The sequence below is a fragment of the Perognathus longimembris genome, chromosome 5, assembly GCF_023159225.1.
Source record: "Perognathus longimembris pacificus isolate PPM17 chromosome 5, ASM2315922v1, whole genome shotgun sequence".
In the NCBI taxonomy this organism is placed as follows: Eukaryota; Metazoa; Chordata; class Mammalia; order Rodentia; family Heteromyidae; genus Perognathus; species Perognathus longimembris.
The window spans coordinates 61030200-61036556 of NC_063165.1; the positions used below are offsets into that span (position 1 = coordinate 61030200).

General features: G+C 45.1%; 1 pseudogene; it reads right to left on the minus strand.

Moving 5' to 3' along the window:
- Positions 1-420: 420 nt before the first annotated feature.
- LOC125351106 lies at positions 421-1453 on the minus strand (annotated as a pseudogene).
- Between the last annotated feature and the right edge of the window lie 4904 nt (positions 1454-6357).

Genomic DNA, 6357 nt, shown 5'->3' on the forward strand with positions numbered 1-6357 from the left:
AGACTACCACTCCCCCCCCCCCCCACAAAAAAGTGCTCTTGAACCACTTTGAACCACAATCCTCATATCTTAGCCTCCTGAGTAGCTAGGACTACAGGCATGAGCCACTAGCTCCCAGCTCACATTGATCACTTCTAAGCTTACTTTTTTCCAGCTTTAGCAGAGTATAATTGAAAAATAAAATTGTATATATTTAAGGTACACAACATGTTTTCTGGATATGCATATGCATTGTGAAATAATTACCACAATTAAGCACATATTGATCACCTGCATGATGAGACTATTTCAAGTCCAGTCTCTCAGAAAATTTCAAGTATACAGCACAGTACTAGGTTCATGGTATATTATAGTTCTCTGGAACTTCTTTTTTTTTTTCACAAATAGGCCTTTTATTTGTCACTATTAAAACTCTGAATTTTATACAGATTCTTGGACTGGTGGTTTGTATCCATAAGCTCGCTCAACTTTAGCACCAGTCTCGTCCCCAGTAGCTTTTCCAGAACTACTGCCTTCACCATGAAGCTCCATGAGTTTTCCCAATTCAAACTTGGGCTTCTTCAGCATTTTTACTTTTCTAACGAAGACATCATGCAGTGGATAAATAGACTGGCAGACTTTTCTATGTCTTTGCCAATGCTGTCTGGAATCAATTTATTAACTACTTTTTTCAAGTCATTTGTCTGCACCTCTCTGGTCATGATCTCCATCATCTTCTTCCGGATCTGGCGCACCTGCTGATGCTGGGCATAGGAGGTCTTGTGGATTTGTTTTGTTTTGTTTTTTTTTGGCCAGTCCTGGGCCTTGGACTCAGGGCCTGAGCACCTTCCCTGGCTTCTTCCCGCTCAAGGCTAGCACTCTGCCACCTGAGACACAGCGCCCCTTCTGGCCGTTTTCCATATATGTGGTGCTGGGAATCAAACCGAGAGCTTCATGTGTAGGAAGGAGGCAAGCACTCTTGCCACTAGGCCATATTCCCAGCCCCGGTCTAGCGGATTTGATTGTTGCGTTTTTTAGTAAAACCAACACAGAACAGACGAAGTAAATAACCATCTGCAGTCTTGACATCTACATGAGCTTCAATCATGGTCTGCCACTTTTTGACCATGGAGCACATTTTGTCTCAGGTGAGATCCATGCCATAAAAGTTGGTCAGACAGTTCTTGCCCTGAACATCCTCAGTAATGAGCTTGAACTTTCTGAATGCGACTTCATCATTCTGCAGATCCGCAAGGCTCACTTCAAACACCCGACCCTTGAGGCCATCAGATGTGATTTTGGTTCCTTGAGTCCTGGTGACTAGTGTTTCCCCAATATTCCTTATATTGAACATGGCCAGTGCTTTCACATCATACCAATCTTTCTTAGAAAATGGATCAACCACTTTCTTCTTGGCTCCCTTTTTACTGCCTTTTGTAAGGCGCTTGTTCTTGCAGACCAGTTGGGGATTCATCTTGGCCTTAAGGGGGGAAGGGTGAGGAGAGTGCTCCTGAGATGCCGCTCTTCCCCCAGCCCTGGGGCAGTGTGGAAGTGAGCCACACCTATCTCCTTCTGGGTCTGGAAGGGATAGCTTTGAGACCATCCCCCACCTTGTGCCAGCAAGCATGTGTGCTCCCTTTTTTCGTGTGCTTTGCACAGAGGTCGGTACTATGGGAAGTGATGTTAGCCCATGAGGGAGGTCCTTGGGAGCTGCTCTTGGATGGACAAGCTCGCCAGCCTATCGCCAGCTCATGCTCAATCCTCATCATCACTACTGTATTACTGTGAGCCCCTCCCAATTAAATTGGATTGCTCTCCAAAGCGTCTCTGAGATCCGTCTGCGCCTGGCTTCCTCTGTGGGTAAGGAGGGAGGAAAAGGGGATCTCATTTGGCCGCGTGCACTTTAGGCTTGCCCGTGTCCCTTCGCTCCACCTTGGCCGCCCGCAGGTCAGGTGCCCAGGGAAGAGGGTGAAAAGGGGAGCACTGATAAGGGAGTAAAGCTTAGCATCCCTACACCAGGGGAGGTAAATCTAGCCCGGCACCGACCACCATGGTGCTGGTCAGAGAGCCGAAAGGGTGGAACCTATTCTTCTTATAACTAAAAGTTGTGCCCCAAGTTGGGTGCTGATGGCTCTTGCCTGTAGTCCTAGCTACTCAGCAGGCAGAAATCTGAAGATCATGATTCATAGTCAGCTCCAACATGAAAAAAAGCATGAAATCCTAGCTGGTCACTGGTGGCTCACATTCCTAATCCTAGCTACTCAGCAGGCTGTGATCTAAGAATTACAGTTTGAAGACAGAACGGACAGGAAAGTCCATGAAACTCTATGTCTAAAAGCTGGAATTGAAGCTGTGGCTCAAGTGGTAGAATGCTAGTTTTGATCCAAAAAGCTCAGAGACAGTGCCTGGGCTCTGAGTTCAAGTTCCAAGATTGGCACAAATAACCAAGCCAAAAGAAAATGGTCTTAGTTTTCTTAATCTGAAAAGATCATTCTTCCACTTTTATTATTGAAAGATCATTGTGCTGGGTATACTTCTTTCCTCCAGCATTTAACAAATGTTCTTTGTAAGTTTTTTTTGTCAGTTGGTTGTGGGGCTTGAACTCTGGTCCTAGGCGATGAACCTGAGCTCTTCAACTCAAAGCTATCGCTTTACCTCTTGAGCCACTTCTGGTTTTCTGGTGGTTAACTGGAAATAAGAGTCTCAGAGACTTTCCTGCCCAGGCTGGCTCTGAACCACAACCCTCAGATTTCAGCCTCCTGAGTAGCTAGGATTATAGACATGAATGACCCCACCAGTGCCTGGCTTCCATAAGTTTCTTTAAAAAGTCAGTTACTCAATGTTCTGAGAGGCTCAGATTTTCCCTGCAATCAGTATTTCCTCCTCCTCCTCCTCCTCCTCCACTTCCTCCTCCTCCACCTCCTCCTCTTCTTCTTCTCCTTCTTCTTCTTCCTCCTCCTCCTCCTCCTCTTCTTCTTCTTCTCCTTCCTCCTCCTCCTCTTCTCCTTCTCCTTCTCCTTCTCCTTCTTCTTCTTCTTCTCCTTCTTCTTCTTTTGTTTTTGCCAGTCCCAGGGTTGGGACTCAGGGCTTGAGCACTGTCCCTGGCTTCTTTTTGCTCAAGGCTAGCACTCTACCACTTGAGCCACAGCACCACTTCTGGCTTTTTCTGTTTATGTGGTGCTGAGGAATCGAACCCAGGACTGCAAGCATGCAAGGCAAGCACTACCGCTAAGCCATATTCCCAGCCCCAGCAGTATATTTTCATGATTTTCTTTTTATTATATTTTTGGTGGTTTGATGATTCTAGGCATATTTTTTCATTTTGACAAATATTATTTTTTATGATCAGATGCATGTAGCATGCACCTTTGTGTTCCTCTCCTAGGACTGGCCTCCTTTGGTGTCATTGTGTGTGAATGTCTAGCATCTTGTCTAATTTACTGTGTTCCCATGTATATTAGCTCTAGCGTCTGCATATCTAGGCATGCTTTTCCTTAGTTACTCGGCTTGGATTTCACTGACTTTCTTTAACTTATAAATTTAGGGTTTTTACTAACACAGATATTTTTCCACCTGTGTTGGAATTACATTTTTTTTTCTTTTTTTGGCCAGTCCTGGGCCTTGGACTCAGGGCCTGAGCACTGTCCCTGGCTTCTTTCTGCTCAAGGCTAGCACTCTGCCACCTGAACCACAGCGCCCCTGCTGGCCGTTTTCCATATATGTGGTGCTGGGGAATCGAACCGAGAGCTTCATGTGTAGGAGGCAAGTGCTCTTGCCACTAGGCCATATTCCCAGCCCCTGGAATTACATTTTGATAAATGGGTTGTAATTTGAAAATAGTCTAAGTTGATAGTGAATGTAACACACTAAATATACCTGACACCAGAACTTAACAACACAGCACAGCCATGGAGTATCTGTTATTTATCTGTTTGATTGCCTGACTGATAGGGAACTGTGGCTTCCTGCTGCCAAATCATTTCAAGAGGGTGAGAGAGTATCCTACAGCATGTTTCTAGTCCAGGAAAAGAAGCAAAACTGAAAATTCGAAGTATGGCTTCTCAAACAAAAGTATATGGAGTTCATAACATCATAAAAAATTTTTAAATGTAAGTCAGTGGGGAGGAATGAGAAGGGGAAACTGAGGTGAAGTGAAGGAAGGAGTAGCATTGTCCAAAACGAATTGTCTCATTATCTGACTTATGAAATGGTAACCCTTCTGTACAATACCTTAATAATAACAATAAAATTATATTAAAAAAGTCAAACCATTTATTACAAGTTGGAGACATAACCTGAAGGGGAGAAATGAAGAGCCAGACTTTGAAGTCAGGCCCCACTTTACCACGCGAACCCCACTTTACCACATAAACCTGAGATAAACAGGCCCTGTGAGCAAACCCAGGACAAGCTTATGAGGGCCCAGCCGGTCGAGAACTCTAACGACTGGGAATGCTTAACTCTAACTGCCCCTAGAATGCCTTGAGCCCTGAGCCAATCAGATTTGTACCCGTAATCTTGCTTGCTTAAACACCTGATTGCTGTAACTTTGTCTTTTGCCTTTATAAGCCCTGTGTAATCACAGCTGGGGGCTGCCTCCTAACCTCAGCTGTGTCCTGTGTCGGTGGGTAGGACAAGGCCCGGGCCGCGGCCCCGCTTGAATAAAGTCTTGCCTTGCTATTGCATTTCGGAATGTCTGAGTCTCGGTGGTCTTCTTGGTGGTGGTCTCGTGACTTGGCACAACATTTGGGGGCTCATCCAGGATAGCCCCAGAGACCCCCGAGACCCCAGACTCTGAAGGTAAAAAAAACAGAGCTGTTCATTTGTCTTGTAATGCATCTGTTTGTCTGTTTTGTTTTTGCTTATTTCTTGAAGGGGTTGTCGAAGCAGATGCGCTTACTCGACAATCCTGGGGAGACTGGGGGATGCCCCAGACTCCCCACCCTTGAAGGGGGACCTCTGGAGCCCCACTTTCAACTTGAGTCCACTCCTTCTGCACCCTTGCAGGAGGTTGTGTGGGCCAATTTGGGAGATCTCCAGTTTTTCTTGTTCTTGTTCTTGTCCTTGAAGGGGGACCTCTGGAGCCCCGCTTTCAACTTGAGTCCACTCCTTCTGTACCCTTGCAGGAGGTTGTGCGGGCCAACTTGGGAAATCTCCAGTTTTTCTTTTTCTTGTTTTTGTTCTTGTTCTTGCCTGTGTTTTCCTCCTTTTGTATTGTTATAGTTGTTTTGTTTTCTGTAGCCTTTTGGACAGAACATCTGATCAGAGCTATGGGTAACATTCTATCATAGGAACCTCCATCTAGCCCTCTAGACTTGATCCTAGCTCACTAGAGGGAGGTTAAGGAGATAGCTCAGAACCAGAGTGTGAACATGTTCAAGACTGCAGTATGATGCAAAACTAAGTTTAAGTTTAAATTCAAATGGTCAGCAAGTTTGGGCATTACCAAATGCTTTAAAGGAATATTGCATTGTTTTAAGAACAAACTAAAGTTAAAAAAGGGTTTCTCAGGGTTCTTTAATTAGCAGTAAAAAAAAAGTGGGTATCTTAATAAATTAAGACTTGATTTAACAAAGGGCAAGCTGGTGTGAACTCATTAAGCCCTATGGAGTAGGACAGGCCAAAGAAGGCCTCTGACACCACGGCCCCTGCCCATTGCATTTGAGAGAGGATCAAGGAAAGAGTCTAACAGTCATCTGGAAGAATCTACATCTTCAGATCAGACTCTTATCATACACAGGTGGTTTCTGCTGGAAAGTGCTTTGGATCTGCTAATTAGCTCTATTACGAAAATTGGATATTGTAAGAAATTGTCAAGCAGATTGGCCTGCTGCTAAATTCAAAGCATGTATAACAGGATGGAGAGTCACTTCCAGGCAATGCCTGGGGTGGGAGGTGTGTCCAAGAGTATTAAATGTGTCCAGATGGATTAGGGTGTGACCTCAGAAGAGAGGGAGGTAACTGCCATCAGGAGTGCCAGGTACCAAGGTAACTGGACAGAGATTTAAACTGCTGGGGGCATCTTCATGGAGCCCTCCTGGGGTGAATCTTACAGATGCCACTGGCCAACCTTAGGCACTTGGAGGAACTGGAAAGAGTGTTCTCTTGGCAGGTCCCAGAGCTTCCCTGAGGGCTGATCAGGTGAATGCAGTAAGTTTTTCAACAACAGCCCTGCTTTCCTACTCTTAGAAACTTTGAAGGCTACTGAGATTGTTTTCTCTGAATGACTTCTGAACAAAAGAAGTTCCAGTATTTCTGTTGTGCTAGGCAATATTTTTCTCTTTGTTTTTGTGCTGGTACTGTGGCTTGAACTCAGTGCCCCAAGTGCTCTTTTGGCTTGCTTGCCTCTGGTAGTACTTGAGCCACACTTCCTGCTTG